Source organism: Tauraco erythrolophus, chromosome 24 (genome assembly GCF_009769465.1).
Source record: "Tauraco erythrolophus isolate bTauEry1 chromosome 24, bTauEry1.pri, whole genome shotgun sequence".
Lineage (NCBI taxonomy): Eukaryota > Metazoa > Chordata > Aves > Musophagiformes > Musophagidae > Tauraco > Tauraco erythrolophus.
The window spans coordinates 7,062,068-7,079,484 of NC_141488.1; positions in this window are offsets into that span (position 1 = coordinate 7,062,068).

Genomic DNA, 17,417 nt, shown 5'->3' on the forward strand with positions numbered 1-17,417 from the left:
TGTTGTGTAAAGACCAGACAGTAAAACCAAGAGCCGTACTGGTGCTTGCTCGATGGCTCCTTGCCCAGAGGAGCCCTGCTCGCAGGAGCTCCTGCTGCCCAGGCAGCCATCAGGTGGGTGAAGCCACTGAACGGGCACGGCAGAGTGGCACGGGGCCGCTCTGCCCCTCGCCTGCCCGCGGACCATCCATCAAATCCGTGCTCCAGCGGCGCAGACCTGCCCGCAGCCTGATTCCTTAGTGCTTAACAAGTGCATTAGTGTAAATCAAGAGGCATGTTTCAATTATCTAATAGAAGAATTATTGATCCACGCTCTCATTCTGAATGTTCAAATGTTCCAGGAGGAGAGACGATATTTGTATATGGCATAACAAAGTCCGAAGTGTGTTTTTATGTTTCAGTTAGGCTGTACTTGGAGAGCTGTTGCAAGATGCTTTTGTAGAAGCAGCTGTGGCCAAACTGGCACGTACGGAGTCAGCTGTGGTCCACAGCCCAGGTCCTGCTGTGGGGCTGCTGCCCTGCTTGTGGTCAGTGGATCTCACAGCTAAGAGGGCACTAGGTGACATTCCTCACCTTCCTCTTAGGGTGCTGTGCAGGGAAGGCCAGGGCTTCATTTTTCACTTGTCTACTGAAAAGAGCAGCTGTTCCTTAAAACGCCGAATTTCATTTAAGTATATTAAATCAAACCAATTTTCTTTTCCCCTGCCCTGTGCTGTGGTTCTGAAAGTTGGGCGGAGGAAGGGGATTTGTGCTTCTTGAAGACGTGATGGGAGTGTAAGGAGCCTCAGGCATCTCGCTGGTAAAACAAACACCCTGAAGGACAGTTCATTCGAAGGGGGGTTATTCTAAACCTTCTGACTTTTAGTCCATTGTGCTTTGGTAACTGTGTAAAATGCAATTGAAGGATGTTCCTATTTCCCTTTGATATAAAACATGGGGCTATTATAGAAACTTAAAACCCATTCCAGGCTCTTCTCAGCACTTCTTTTCAAAGCAGCTTGGTTCAGCTGTCAGTCCCCAGCTCCACTTTTAATTAAAATAGGTTTGTAGCCTTAACTGACAAGCAAACATCTACAGTAAGTTGCAAACTACAGAGCAATCCCTCTCAGCTTAAGAAAGATGGCAAATAAAATGTCACTTGCCACCTCTCGAGGACAGCTCTCTGTATTTAAGAATAAATACACAAATAAAGTTGTCACCTGGGAAGTTGTTGATAACCTTTTTCTGGGACAGGGAGCTTGGATTAGACATAATAGCAGTTGTCTATGTACTTCATGCAGTCCCAAAAACGTTGCTAGAGGCTTCGTGGCCCTGACTTTTTTTTTTTTCCTCCGTTGTGTACTGTCACACATTAAGCACGACTTGTGAAATGGTGTCACTCTGATTTGGTGACGCCGTGGGGTCCTGAGGCTCATCAGAGCATCAGGGACCAGCGCTCTGCCACGGGATCCTGGTCCAGCAAAGCCGTGCAGGTGGGGAGAGCTCAGCCCCCCTGGAAGCAATACCCAGCTTGGGGGGGCCCCAAGGGATCCCCTCTGGCAGCGATGGGATGAAAAGCACAGCGAGAGGTGGAAGCAGCCTGTGCTGAAGAGTTTGCACAGAATATTCTTGCGGTGGAGCTGCTGGAGCGTTCCATTGACAGACCAGGATCGTCCTGCTGGTACGAGGCACCTGATGAACCCGTCACTGCTTTCATGTTCTGTTTATTGAGCACCTGAAAAACCCTCAGGAAACAAATAAGATTAACTCAAAACAAACGTGTGGCACAGAGCAGCAAAATCATGCTGCAGGTTTGTTACTGTCACTACTATTAATAAGTTTCTTTTCCTGCCCTGGCTGCTTCTTGTTGTATTTTTCAGCATTTAAAGCATTTAAGTGCCCTGAAGGCCTTGGGGTTGGGGGGGCAGGTCGCTTCTCGCCCTGTTTTGGGGGTCAGGCTGGATTGCTTTAAGGAGGGTTGACTTACAAATAAGCAATGTGATTACTGGGTGCCACGGCTGGGTGTTTGGGATGGATGTTATGGGAGATGTGCAGCTTCGGTGCTTGATTCAAGGGAGCTGTTGGCCAAGCGTGGTCCAGCCTGGAGGAGCAGAGCCTGCCCTGGGTGCCATGCATCTGCCAGGGCAGGTTTCCTCACAACTTTGGTGAGGAAGAGTGGTTGTCCCTGTATTCCCGATGGGAAACTGGACCCCAACAGGTAAAATAAAGCTCAGGATAGCCATGAACCAAACCTGTGCAGCGTGAGCCTGTGTCAAGTGTGCTGGCGCTCAGCTGGTCCTCATACCCTCTTCATGCCTAAAGGGTTTGTTTGTGATTTTGATTAATATTTGTGAGGGCTGCCCAGCAGTAATTACACAGCTCCTTCCTTCCCCCACTCCTGTTTCACGCTGCTCTTGGTTCATAACCCTGCAGGAGATTATTCCACACCCCTTTATTGAGCAGAACATCCTCTCCTGGGCTGAGCAGTGTTGTAAATCTATCCAGGTGGGAAGCATAAAGAGAGGACAGCAGTTGTATTTTCACTCTCCTGTTTACATACCGTTTTAATTAGGAGGGTGCTTTTGATTAGCTAAAGGGAAAAAAAAATATGACACAAACCACTGTGTCAATTGAAATTAATTTCTCTCTTAAAATTTGCTCTTTTGAAAAGTGTTGGTCATTTGTTCTGAACTGGAATGGGGGCAATGGAGTGAGAGAAATCAATTTTCCTAGCAGGTCTAATCATGACCAGTGCGAAATGAAGTTGTCCCACAGTAGCCCTAATATGCATGTCTAAGTGCACGTTAGGCTGTTTGCTGAGGCAATTTGCACAAACCTGGTTCATCTCTACCCCCTTCCACTGGAACCAGACTTCCCTTGTTGTAAAACACTCCAGGAGAACTGCGATGTGACACGTTGACACCAGGGAGGTACAGAAGTTTCGGAGAAGTAGGACGTGTAATAGCAATATAAACTGGTATGAATCAAGAAGCTATTTGTGAGCCATTTACTTACTTAGCCCTAAAAATAGCTAGGGCTGTACGTGAAAATAGGTCTGTGATTGAAATCAAGCCCTAGACATGATGTCATGGGAAAGGGGGGGGTGCAAAGATGCAATCAGTTGTTCTCTAAATAGACCTGCCCCCCTCTCCATGGATGGGGCAAAAGGCCAGTTTGGGCTCTTGCCACCAGGTAACGGAGAGGTGAGTGAGCCTTCCTCGTGGTGGGCAGGAGTTTGCTGCGAGGCTGAAGGCAACAGGAATGCCAGCAGGTGCCGAGACTGAAGTCCATGGGAGCAATTGCCTGCCACCACCCAAACCCCCGGCCATTGCCACCCCACGGGACTCTCCTGGCCGATGTCCTCGGGGCTGCGACGCTTCTGCAGCAAGAAGATGCTTTGGTTTCGAACGCCGTCCCTCTGCCAGCTGTAAGCGCAGGAGTTCGGTCCCGGGGATGCGTGGAGGGAGGTGCCGTGGTGCCATGCCATGCCGTGGTGCCAGCGTGGCAGGTGGGTTTCCATGGGGCATCCCAAAGAACGAAGCTGAGCTGCTGTGACATACGTTGGTGTTTCAGAGACACTTTCAAAGCAGGGCTGTGTCAGGAGGGCCACGGGGCTTTCGGTGACGTTACGAGTCCCTCCTTACCCCGACTAAGGGTGCTGAGGAACTTCTCCTGCCGTTGTGCTTGCTGGAAACAGCTCTCTGCAGTACAGCCCCTCTGATCCCTTCCTTCCATCTGGGATTTTATTACACCTGCTCCCCAGTCGCAATGTTTAACTTTCCTTTTTAACTCCAGAGGTGGCATTGTCCCTGCGACGCGCCGTGGTCCCTTGGGGTCCCTCGCTGGGGGTGCCAACGCAGCACAAGCCGTGCCCTTCTTCTTCCTCCGTGCCACCAGAGCGCTGCAGGGGGGCAAGGGAGAGCAGCAGCACGGTGTAAGCTCCTACTCACTGCAGGTAGTTAATAAAGGAGAGTGTGTGTAAAGTCACCAGCTCTGCCGTCGGACCGCGGAATTCGCCCAGCGGCACTCGGAGGGTTTTCTGGCCTTTTCTTAGAGCACGTCGAGAACCCTCACTGTGCTCTTGCCACTCTGCAATTAAATAAATCTACTACTACCCATAAAACTTAAACCCTATAAAATACAGCTGTTCTGTCCTGCTGGGCTTAAAAAGAAACGGTTTCGCAGAAATGGGTCCAGGTGTGCGTTTGTGCCAGAATGGCTCATGAATGCTTGTTGGAAGGGCTGTTGAAATATTTTGGCAGATGTTCCTCTTTGTCCAGGGGATATTGCTGCAGGGAGTAAGTGTCTCCGAATAGGGTGATGCAGAATAATGTGGGCTGGGAGCTGCGGGTGCTTTGGGTAGCGGAGGGGGAGTCTGTTTTGCGCGGTGCCACGCTGCCGCCCCACCGACTGTCGTGCAAATCCTCTGCCCGAGGCTCCAGAGAGGAGAGGCATCCTGCCCCTCTGCTTTTCCTAGTCTTAAGCACAGCAAAAGCAGGTGCTGTGTGCTGACACCAGCCTGGTTTACTCTAGCTTTCTTTAAAATATGTTTGAAATCAAAGGAGCTCAACACCCCTGTAATGGGGGAGAGGGAGAGGGAGCGGAGACTGAGCCCAGCTTCTGCGGTGCAAGATGGGATTTATGACTTGTGACCATCTTTCAAGTTAGAATAATTGATTATTTTTTTTTTTTTGTACAATTTTTTCTCTTTGAAATGCAATAAACTGCCCAAAGCACCTGGTTTCCCAGGGATCCAAGGCCATTCCCGCCTCGTGCCCTGAGCACTGGGGCTGCCGTGCCGTATGCCGTGGGGCTACGCTGGCCGGTTGGTGGCCAGCAGGGGCTGGAGGTGGCTCAATGCCGGAGCTGCGGGGAGGATGGAGGTGCCATTTACAAAGTCTTTAGATTTAGCTTTTCTCCTCGTGGCAGTCCTATTTTCCCTGCAGTGTTTCATGATCCACCGGGAAGGAAACCCGTTCGTTGTGCCTGAGTTACTCTAAACGCCTCTTTGTTAATGCCAAACCAGTTCTTTTTGTGCTGCCTCTTCCAAAACAAAAGGAAATAAATTCTTTCTATGCAAAGCTACAGATTTTTGCCCTGAAAGCGCTGTTTTGATAATTTTTGAAGGGTTGCAGAAAGTTCTATCAGTAGGCACTAAACCCATGAAGATCTCTGCGCGTTTGGGCTGGAAAAGAATAGTTTTGAACAATTCTGCTTCCTCTTGCCATGGCGAAGTTAATATGCCAGGCACAGCAACGAATTTGGGGGAAGGAGCTTTGACTCTGCGTATCACTTACCCTCTTTGAATAATGGATGGTCGGGAGCCCTGGTTCAGTTGTTAGCTCGACTGCAAAGTCACATACCATCTGTGATTCGAGATATAAATGGGAATAGCAACGTTTTGTTTTATCTGCTCTACAAAACGGGAGCTGAAGATTGATTAATACTTGTGAGCTGATCAGAGAGCTGATGAAATGTGCTCTGTGCAGCCAGATGTAGGCGGTTAGAAATGGGATGTCTCCGTGGATGACACGGTGTCTGGGGGCTTCCCAAGCTTCTGCCTGTCCAGTGTGAGGGCGTACATCAGCGACCCTCGCTGGGCAATGTGGGGGGACAAAAGAAGATAATAAATATTTAAAAAAGAAAAACCACCACCACTAAAATTGCTGGTTTAAAATGAGGATGAGATGAATTATAATCCTTCATATGTGAAAGAATGTAGGCTATTACTACTCACTTTTTAAAGAAATAAAAAGTATACTGTACTGAAGTAGTCACTGACTTTAGATCTTTTTATGAATATTCTCCTGCAATTACTCAACTCTGTTATAGTTTTTCAAACATTTTTAGATCCTATGAGAGAGATGCTGTTTATCACCTCTAATTTCCACAACTGGGTCTGAAAACTAATTAGTAAAATAGACTGTACCATATGCTTCCTTGGTATGTGCTCCTGCTATAACTATTTATATTTTAAGTTGTTTTTTTTCTTTGTAAAATTGCTATTGCTTCTAAAATGGCTTGATTCTACCTATTGTTGGTTTATTGTGGAGTCATATTCCGCTCCTTATGTATCTGCATCTCTTCTTGGCATAAAGATTACCTGAGAGGAAGGAAACATAAAACAAAACTTAATCCTTGTCATTCTTTCTGCACAAACGTGTCTGGTTTATATTCCTGGGGCAACCATTACTGGAAAACATTGCAGAGTTTGCAGGTGAGAAAGCAAGGAGCTGTTCACCTTCCGAAACAGGGACACTAATTCTCCATGGAGAAGGGACAGGTGAGGCTCAGAGTCCCTCTGTCCCCTCAGCCCTGGAAACGGGCACGTTACGGGCTGAGCCATGGGCTGGGAAGGTGGTGGAGCAGCTGTAAGTCAGCCATGGCTGCGTGTTCATGGCTATTGGATTGACCAAAAATGCTGACTTTTGGTCAGTCCTGACCCTCTTCAGAGCAGGACAGGACTGATGCTTTTGCCATGTCGAGGAGTGTTTTCCGGATCAGAGACTGGCAGAGCTCAGTGATGCTCCATGGTAGAGATTTCCCCTCATATTCTGCCTAAATTTTCCATTACTCATTTTAATATTATTATTCCTGTTTATATGCTAAACAACTCTTCTTCCCTGCTGTTTCATGTCCTCATTGCGTCTGCTTTCTGGAAGAAAGACTCTACTTGAGAGAAAAATATTATCTTTAAAATCAACTCAGCAATGAAAACTCTTTAGTCCTGGTTTGTGCCCGCAGGACGGGTGATGCTTCCCTGAGCCTTAGCTCCCAGCTGCATCCAATTCTGGTTTCCAAGCCCTTGAGAAGCAATTACAACACGGTGGATGAGTAAGTTAGTGCTGAGTTTTCAGCAGTTAAGCGAGGGCAGTGCTTTCCTTCTGGAATGGGTGACTGCAGCGAAACTGCCAACTCTCCCAGAGATGGGACAAGAAGGTCAAAACTGATAACTCAGACTAGCCATGGCAGAAATGACAATCTGAAGCACAGCCAGGTGTTCTGATGTGCACCTTGCTGGTTTCTCCTTACCTGCAGAAGCATTGACTATTAACAAGAAAGAAAATTGAACCCATGGTTTTGGGCTAGATAAAAATCTACACGTGATGGATGCTGTTCCCACTTCCAGATGCCCAAGATCTTTAGACCCCAGATTTCTTTCGAGCTCTTGATATTCCCATCAAGCCAACAAGGCTTGTGCTTGCCAAATAACGCGTCTCAGACGAGAGGTGCAAGATTCTCACTCTGCATGAGCTGAGCTGGTTAGATCATGCCCTGCTTTTATCCTTCCCTTTGAGATCTCCCTAGGCTGGTGGCAGGAAAGCCATTATCAAGTAGCTGTTCCTTTGCCTTGGCTTTGTGGATATAAATACTGATTCCTTGTTCCATATTTTCATGTGTTACTTCTTTTCCTGTCCCATTCAAAGAACAAAAAGGAGTTTTGAGCTTTCTGAGCTTGGAATTTAAGAGGTTTTTCTAGGTGGTGGTGTTGCTGGTTTTTCCTTCCCCTCCCTGTGCATCAAAAACAGCTTTTCCTTTTACCTACGGACATGAAGGGTAGAGGGGGAAGAGGGGAAGAACTGAAATGATGGTGAAAGCTGGAGGAGGTTTAACCTGCATGCATGAAGCTGTGATTCACAAAAAATTTTTTGATCACAAAAAAGTGATTTTATTGTTTGGGCTTTCTGATGGTCATCCCAAATCATCAGTAAGCTCTTGCTGTCTCTCTGCGTAGCCTTCCTCGTTAGCTGACGGTGCAGAGGAGTGCTGGGTTTCTCTGCTGGCTGTGAAATGGCTGCCTGCCTGTTCCTTCCCCTCTCCCCCTGCCTCTCCAACTGGCTTCATTTCCAGTCGGAATATATATGGGACGAGAGGCGTACATGACTCAAGGGAGCAGGGAGGATTTATGGCCAGCAGCCACTATTTAGTACAGATGTGCAGAGCAGCAACTATCAGTTGCCAACAAAACCTCTGGAGATATACATCATAGCAGAAAGTTGTCAGCAATTAATTTTCAGAGGGCTAAACTTCACCCATTTTTTAATAGAAGAGGAGCCTGAGGGACCACAGAGAGAATAAATCAGTTGGACTCATGGGAGTTTTTTAGCTACTTTCCAGAGCAAGTGTTACTACTTTTTCTCCTTTGCAACAGGTGAAACATTCCGTTTTTAACCACTGAGACAAATGTTCTCAAGTAAGCAAGACTTAAACCAAATACATAAAATTAAAATGGCTTTTCTTTGTGAGATCCCTTGAATCCTTCCCCAAAGAAAGACACCAAATGCTTAGATAAAGGTCTGGTTGATCTTGTAGGTGACACGGTGGGGGCCTGCAGAGAGAACATTTTCCTTTGTTTTTTCCCTAGCTGTAACTGATGGATATGGGAAGTTTGTTGGCAGGGTTGAGACTCTTATAAAAAACTACCTTGTGGTTTGGTTGGTTTGTGGTTTCTTTTTTTCGGGGGGGGGGTCATTTCTTTGCAGCTTAGTTTGTCTGCCAGCCACAGACTTCAGTGAGGAATTCCAGCCTCTTCGCTGTAGACGGACACAGCATAATTGCAGGGCTGATTTATTTGTGGATTGTGGTTGTAGCTGAATCGATAATGTTTTAATGAGTCTGTGTTAGGAAAGGATAGATTATATTCTTTCTGCAGAGCCTCAATTCATCAAAGCATTTCAGCATTTTGCTTACAGTTAAGCATATGTTTAAGTCCAGTGCTACTATGTGCTGTTTAAACAGTGTGTAAGTGTCTGACACCCGGTCTGTGCTGCCAAACAAACACTAGTACTCAGTGTGGTGGCTTTTAATGCTGGTGAGGTTTTCCATTGCCATCAAAGCTGATGATTTTCTTCCTATATTAACAAAAACCTTCCTACAATTAAACAAAAATCCACAAATCTTCATGTGTTCAGAACGGTGCTGACAGCTCCTACCATTCCTCCCCGCTTTGCGTTGCTCTGCTTCTTCAGTGCAAAATGTAATGGGTGGTAAAAGCTTTGGCAAGTCAGAAGCAGAGCTTTGGCTGCCATCAGCAGAGCTGCCTTCCCTTCCCCCAGGTGAGGCAGTGGTCTGGAAAGCTCAGGAGATAAAGAACTTGAGCAGAGTCATTGCTGAAAAATTCCATTCGGTGATATTTCTCTTTATTACCCTTTCCTCTGCGGCCATGATGGGATTAGTGATATTTCCATTTGTCTATTTTATGTATTTTGTTTTCCCTTCCTCTGAAAAATGATTACCGAATGAAAAGTTTGTCAGGCCTTGGAGTTCAGCAAGACTCTCTCTGGAATTAATTTCGTACCGTGGAGTGTGAGCAGGCATCTAGACAAACGCTATTTGATTAAACTTTTGTTTTAATATAAGAAAATAGTTATTTTAGCTTGTTGGCGGGTATAGGACACAGAGCTGCGTGGAAAAGGCAGTATTTTTATTTCTCAAATGCCTGAAGACTTAAAAACCAAAGAAGAGGTAATAAGGAGGAGAGCTGAGGAAATAGAAGTTTTGCTCCAGCAGGTTATTTTCTAAAAGTTTGCAGTTCCATGGCAAGGCAGAACAGCAATAGGAACAAGTACGTTGTCCTTGGATAAAACACAGCACAACTCGGATGAGCTGAGGTCTGTCGGAGCTTGAGGCCCAGCAGAGCCAGATTCTAACGGGTCTGGCGTGAAACGGCTCTCTTGATTTTATCATCCTCTGTAGAGTCTCTCAAGGCCTTGATCTAATTGAAGGGGTTTGTTCCGACACCTGCTGCAATCATGGCTCGATGCTTCCCGTGTAAAATCAATGCCAGTCATGAAGCCTGTGCCGTGCTCTTGTCTCCACACTGGTTTCCACTTGTTCCCAGTTGCAAGAGCCCCTTCTGCTCCACTGCTCCTTCCACCTGGAGCATCTTCCTGTAGCCGCCTGGGAGTGATTTTTAGCCTGAAAACATGTGGTCCTTTCCTGCTCCCCACTTTCAGCCTTCCTCTTCTCCTGCTCACTGGGCTCGCAACGTCTGTCGTCGGGTCAAGGTAGGCACGACGTTCTCTGGCTCTTCAACAAGAGGAGGGATCCCGTCAGGTCCTGCCGCTGCCATCAGCTGCCTGACACCATCGTGGTTTCCTGCTGGGGCTTCCAGAGGCGGAAGCACAATGTGCTGATGAACGTTCAATCCTCTTCCTCGGCGCTGTGCGAGTCCGCTGCAAGCCAAGGTGGATGGTCTGGCCTCCCTCCAGATGGCTGACGGATGACCTCTTCTTCCTTTAAATTAAGTAACCTCTGCAAGGATTGATTGTGCCTTGAGTTTTCATCCTTCCTGGCATGACAGTTTATTCTCTTTCGTGCAGAATATCTCCTTTTCCGCCAGCTGCTGACCTCCCGGCGCCCGCAGCAAGGGGCTGAGAGATGACTCGAACTCTTCCCGTGCGTTTGCTGCTCTGCAGTGTGACATTTGGTGGTTAAATCTGTAGCCAGCAGCCAGCTCCTCTCCGAAACCCCGGAGGCTGAAGGGGAGTCAGGGCCTGGAAACACCCTGGCACAGTCGTTAAACGGAGTTAGCAAAAAGCCTTGGTAAATGCAGATGTATTAGTGGTGTTGCTGTGGTTGGGGCTGAGTCAAAGGAGAATGAGGAGCCACACAATTTTTGCAAATTCCTCCTGAGGTTCTGGGATCCGTAGGTAAACCCCAGCATCTTCCCTTGTGTTACAGCAAAGTAAAATATTCATCAAATGTTTTCTTAGGAAGATACCATCGTGGTACTGGGCTGAGCTGTCTGGAGATCTCTTCTGCAAGGTGCAAGATCTGGTGGGTGATGTGAGGTAATCCAAAGGGGCTCCTCTCAAACCATCACCCTGGGATGGGAGGCAGGTCCCTCAACCTCCCCAGGGGTCCATGCCGTGCTCCTCGTTCTGCCTCTTTTAAACTTCCTATTTTGGGGACAGTGTGGGACAACTGGCGTCTTTCTGGGGAAGAAGCAAGGAACAGGTAGATGGTTGTGTTTTGCTGGGTTTTTTTGTTTAAATCCACAGCCCTGATCTTAAAAGGAAGCAAGAAAGTTTTTTGGGTTTTCTTTTAAAAAGGAAATTGCTGGTTTCTAGGGCTGCTGATCACTACAGGGCAGCTGCAGAGCACGAAGAGTTACTGGAAAGGCTCAACACCAAAAATAGTGTCTACATCCATATGCACAGTGTAAGCAACTTGTCTGAAAGCATTCTGGACCCGTCAGCTTTTTCTCATAGTCAAAGCAGAGGATCAGCGATCCCATGAGATTGCTGAGCCCATCCCCAGTCCTGTCTGAGACCGACCATCAGCAAATACACCGGGGGAGGAGGGGCAGGGTGGGATCCTTCAGCTTTGGTTGCCCAGAATAAATGAAACAACCCAAAACAGCATTGATGTATGTTGTCACTGTTTCATTGCTTCTCACCAAGGAGCAGAAGTAGCATTTGAGCTGAGACCCAGGACCCTGTCTGTGGGAAATCAGGTCTCTCCTTTCATGTTCAGGCAGGTTTGTGTCTGCTGCAAGGGGGATTATTGTCTTGTTTTCCATGATAGCCGAAATATGCTTTGAGATCCTCCAGTTGAGGTTCACGTAGTATCTACAGTTGTCTGTCATTCCTGCTTATCCTACCCGCCTGGGCTTAAAGTGGAAGAATTGCACTTGAATCCAGAGCTCTTAGTTCTAATCAGCTGGAGAGACCACACGCGAGTGCTGCGAGGTCTGGGTGTGGGATTATAGGGCTTTACGATTTGCAGGATTGTGGCAGTAGTTCTATAGGGCTTGATGGAGCCAATGCTTGTAAATTAGGATATTTTTAATTTATGAAGGTAAAACTCCCCCAGGAAAGTGCATTTGCTGGTGTGAGGCTTAGAGGTAATTATAATCTCCTTTTTTGACACTGCACTGTTGGGAATGAATGCCAGCGTTTCCATTTGAGGGCTTATTTGATAATTTTTCTCATTTTGCAAAACATTATTACATTAACCTGCCACTCATGAATCCTTATCCTACCATGGCATTTATGCATGAGAGGGACTGTGCTCTGAAAGGAACATCAGACTGAAGAATGCTCCATGATGATGGAAAGGCTTCTGTTTATCCTGTGGTTTTGGAATAAGAGCTTATTTTTGGCTTTAGAAGCAAATGCGACCTAGTTTGGATCCAACGTGTAATCTGATCCTTCATCTACACATTTCGGATCTTTACTGAGGGCTGAAAGTACTCAGCTGGGGTTATTTGGGTCTCTAGGAGTTGCTTTTACAGCATATATATGTATATCTATACCATCTGTGAGCAGGGAGAACAAACGCCCCAGTTCCTCCCAGAGGACAGCACTGGCTCGGGCACCGTGGGGCTGGGAGCCCTTTTCTTCCCGTGTCTCCAGCCCAGTCGAACCTGAGGGGCAGGAGGAGACTCCTCCAGTCTGAAGTGGTACCTCAAACCCTTCTGAGCAGGTTTGCAGATGATGCCATCAGGCTGTGACAGAAATCTCGCCCCATCGGGGCACCCTGCTCGTGTCTGCCTCGGGACTTTGGAGATCCACCCTCCTTCCTGAGATGTGTCAGATACCAGTGGCCTGTGCATGAGTGGGACAATAGAAGATGCTTTTCCACCAGTTTGGAAGAGGCTCAAATGATGCTGTCTCTACCTCTTCTTTTTCTTTTTTTCTTTTTTCTTTTTTTTTTTACCCCTTTTCCTTGCAGTCTCTGCACACTGACCTGACAGCAATTCAGTCTGTGGCTTATTCTTCTAGTCCACACAATGCTACGTGCTTTTTTTTTTTTTTTCGCTTGCTTGCTTTTAATTAAATCTCATCACTTGAAAAATCCCAAGGAAGAACTTGCAGGTCTTTAATTTGATTTTTATTTTCATTAAGCTAAAGCTTATATGACAAGTTTCCAAAAGCTTTTGCTAAATGCACCTTGCTTTCACGCAGCGCTCTTCTGAACGAAAGTCCTATTCCTGCCACGGGGATGTGGGCACGAAGGGAATATTCACCTGGTTTTTACGACCCTGTGGATCTGTCTTTGTTATTAAGATTGTGGCAAGCAGGGAAAGCAATGAAATACTCTGTTATGTGGAGTCTGCATAGCATTTTTTTAAACTCTAGTCATTATATATCGTCTTGGCATAAAAAGCCAGAGGTAGAAGATTCTTCATACAGAGCAAGCAATTCTTCTTGGACCTTATGAAATTAATTATTTTATATCCCATAACTGAAGCTTGTAACTCAGTGTAATTGGCAGGAGAAGTCCCGCAGTAACAATCACAGGGCCTGATACTGTTCCTCTAGTGCTCCACTGTGGGAATGCTGGAAAAGCAGCCTCTCGTTCTGGTGTTTATTGGCAAATGTTTTGATAAATCATGCCAGCTTGTACAATAAGCTCAATGATAAATAATTTCTTCTCTTGAAATGTTAAGTGTTGCAGGGGGGAGAAGGGTGGAGAGCAGCAGGTCTGTGGTACCCGTCTAGCTGGGATTGTGGTTTGTGGCTTAGGAGAGCTGTAAGGATTTGGAAAACTTTGTTCTCTTCCCAGTCTGCCAATGCGTTGCTCTGTGACCCTAACAGGGCATGGATTAATCTCGTCCTGCCTCCCATATTCTGTTAAAATAACCCATTAATTGCTTGAGACACTTTGCAGCCTCGATGGAGGAAACTCCTCCTCCAGCAGCGCCTCGTAGCGTGGCTCCCATTCCCCACGCCGTGCTTCTCCTTGCCCGGGGGGTTTCTCACCCTCTGTGTTCAGCCCAGTAACGGCAAACCTTGCTGTGCTGCCGTCAGCTCCCAAAGCACCAGTGTGGGTGACCCCTGCCACCCTCCATCAGCCTAACGGGCCCTGGTCCACCCTCAGCCTGGAGCACTTTGTGCAGCTCCATCAGACCCAGCTGTCGAGTGCCTCTTCCAGCCGAGCTCAGCCCACGTCGGCTCTTTGCCGTGCAAGAGCTGCGTGTTTGCCCAGGGGCTGCTGCTGACGTCTGTCTCGCAGCCCTCTGAAGCTGCCTCCCTCTAGCAACTTGATATATTAAGATATTTTTTTTCCTATCTGCCTCTAATTTCTGCCTATTTATCTCCCAGGTGGAGCCGACAGTGACAAGCTAAGCAGAGCAACGCATCTGCAAACACTAACAGCTCCGCCACCCTGACACGTTCCCACTCGGTGCTGTCTGGAGCTGAGGTTGCAGCACAGTCAGGAGAAGGGGAGGGAGAACAGAGTGATGTTTAACATCAGCCCTCAGCACTTGATGATGGGACGGTTAAAGTCAGGGGAAATGGCAAAGCAAGAGATCACTGATGAACGTGGCATCTCCATCCTGCTACTGCTACTAGACAGAGCACTGGTTCAGGGTGGGCTGAGGACACTACTCCCATTTAATGCTTTGGTAGGAAAGGTTGGGTTGTATCCTCAGCTGGAACAAGCTGGCCTCACTTTCAGTGGAAATAAGGCAGTTTATGAAGGGTGGGGATCTGACCCGTCGGTTGGTGAGGTCTTCAAGCTCATCTGTTATGGTCCACTTGAGTTTGCTGGCTGGTAACGCATACCTAACATGTGGAGCAAGAGTGGACTGAAGCACACACTTAGGACTAAGCATGTGAATGTTTTAGGGAAATACATCTTGAATAGCCAAGTATCAATTCAGATTTTCCCATGCCCTTTTTTTCTGTACGGAGAATGCCAGTTCAATGAAATGGTCATCTTCACGCAAAAAATGCAGGCCTGGTGAAAGGTCTAGGGCTCTTGGTATGAAATCACAATGATTCTGGAGAGAATTTAAACAAAATTGTAGTGTTTTAGAGGGTTTCTGAATTTCTTTTCCTATCCCTTCCATCAAGAGAAGGAAAATATGCTCATGAACTCTACAGTAGTGGTTTCAAGGCAGGATAACTCCTGTTAAATTAGTCATTTATGGACTATTAAGATTAAATGACCTCAAAGGCAAAACCTTGCAGGCTTGTTTTCTGTTTCATATGCAGACTGTTTTAGAAAATTGAGGTCAAGAGTCAGCAGGATTATCTGGGGCTGGGAGGACCTGAGGAGCATTTGGATGGGAGAGAAGTGGCTTGGCATGGGAATTCCCTAGTTGTCTTCTCTGGGGAAGTGACTGGGGACAGGAAAGCAGCTGGGAATGGTTAGTGAGCGGGTGTGGATTCAGTCCCCTCTGGACTCTTTCCCAATTTCAGGTGTTGCTAATGGTAGGTGAGGAAAGGAGCCTGTGTGCTGCTTGTCCGGGCTGACATCACCGTGGATGTGATGCAATCCTTCTGTAATGGTGGCATGAGAGTATGTAGGTGCTCGGATGTCAGAGGATGCATGGCACCTGCGGGAGGCTGATGGTGGAGCTCAGACCAGCCTGGCAGATGCATCCGGTTGCGGCAGCCAGCTGCATCCTTGCAGACAGATGTGCTCTGAGCTTTTACAAGGGCCAAGGTTGTGGCCCTGTGACAGGAGATGCTGTTTAGGCCACAGAGCCTGGACATGTCCCCAGAGAACACTACAAAATTGTGCTTGTGGGGATCCGTGCCGGGGAGGGTACTTTAGACGTAGCACGCTTGGCCAGCTTTGGATCAGAAGTGCTTGTCCTCACCAGAAGCACCATGCCTGTCGCTCCTGTCGCTCCCTTGTCCGCTGGTATTGAACAAAACTTACGTTTGAAGCAGAACATCCTGCTCTGGGATTTGTTTGTGCTTTGTTAAATCCAGCACCTGGGGATTCTTCCTCTGTTTGCTTTCAAAGACCTGGTTTCACCTTCCCCTTGACTCTGGGATGCCAATTAAGTAGCTTGAAGCAGGGCGGGCTGTGGGTGTTATTGATTAGGGCTCTAGTTGCTTCTCTCTCCATGCTGTCCAAGTGAAATGGGCTGTATGGAGATGCTCTGAGCGAGATAGAGATGTGGCCGCCTGCCACTCTGGTTGAACCCTGCATTGTTGCTCAGCACAAGGGCTGCAAGGATGCTTCTGAGCTATTGTTTCTCAGCAGTGACAGCTTTGTCTCGCTGCTCTTGTCTCTTCCAACCTCGCTGCTCCCAGTGAGGCCCCATGTTGTGGTCAGCCAAGGGTGCAGGGGCAGGGAAGGGCACTCCGCTGCAGAAGCACCCCGTTTGCTGCTGGGAGCACCTCCCAACCAGCCAGTGCTGCACCAGGGGGGCTGCAGAGTGTAAATTATCTGGTAATTAGTTTCCTTCCAGCTCAGAACCAACTCTTGGCATTTTCAAGGCATCACAGGACAACAAAGGGCAAGTTCACATACATCTCCAAACACACAGACCAGAGCCAGTTTTTTGAAAATCACCATCTCAAGAGAAGTTAAAAATTTGTGGAATGTGTTTTCAAACTATTAGCTGATCACAGTTTTGTTCACTTGGTACCCCTGAAACGGAGAGAAAAACCTCACCAGGGACTAAAGCGATTGATCATGGTGAGAACTGGACAGCTGTCAAGAGGCAGGACTTTCAGAAGCAGCAGCCCTCTCCCCATAATTCGGGGTTGTTGCTTGGTGAGGGAGGCTTCGGGCCATTAACGGCCGGGAGGCACGGAGGAAACAAGGCGAGCTGTTTGTTAGTCGCTGCAGGACACTTTGCCCCCCCATGAGCAAGGGGATGACTACAGAGTTGTCTAATTGAGAAGGCAAATGTTTACTGATGTTCGCAGAAAGATTTCACATCCGTATCTGGAAGAGCTGGAATTGACCTGTGAAGTGAAGAAAAGGCTGAATTTCATTCACAGCCTCTGCGCAGACCTGGACAACCTGGCTGTGGCCGAGAAGCTTCCCGCTGGCTCCCTGCTTGGGGTGAATGTCATTAGAATGGGCTGATAATTGCGTTGTAAAGACAGAACCAAGCAGGGTAGATTTACCTTCAAGGCCCATGAAGGACAAAATCAAACCAACCTCAGAACAATATCGAACTTTTCTCTTAAGACCAAGTTTCAGTGTAAACACTGAGAGGGCTTCGTGAACTCAAGACATCAGCCTTGCAGATGTTCAAGGCTGACAGTAGCTCTTCTCTGCAAAACAGAGAGGTCTGTTCAGTGGAGGGGATGCACTTTCGGTGCCGTGATGTCACAACATCTTTCAGGAATACAGCCGGGCCTGCGGTTCATCAAGTGCTTCTCTTCCCCAAGGGAAGACTGGGTGCAATCCGCGGGGAGTGTTTTCACGTGGTTTGGGGTATTCTCTGGAAATGCCCCACTGCTTGATTTCTGTGTTAGAGGAGATCAGGGAGAGGGGTCTAACTTGCAGTTAAGGCACAAAACACTTTGTTCCCAAGGAAGCTCTCTCCTCTGTCTGAGCAGCTCCCAAAGGGTTCCAGTGCTCCTTTCCAGGTGTGCCACACCTTTGGGACAGACAGAAACTGCTGTAGTGCTGGAGAAGCTGAGGATGGCAGTGCTGCCCTTCCTCCTTAGGGGGTTCTTCATGTACGCTGGGTGGAAACCAGCAACTACCTTGGAGATAAGAGTGAATACCTTC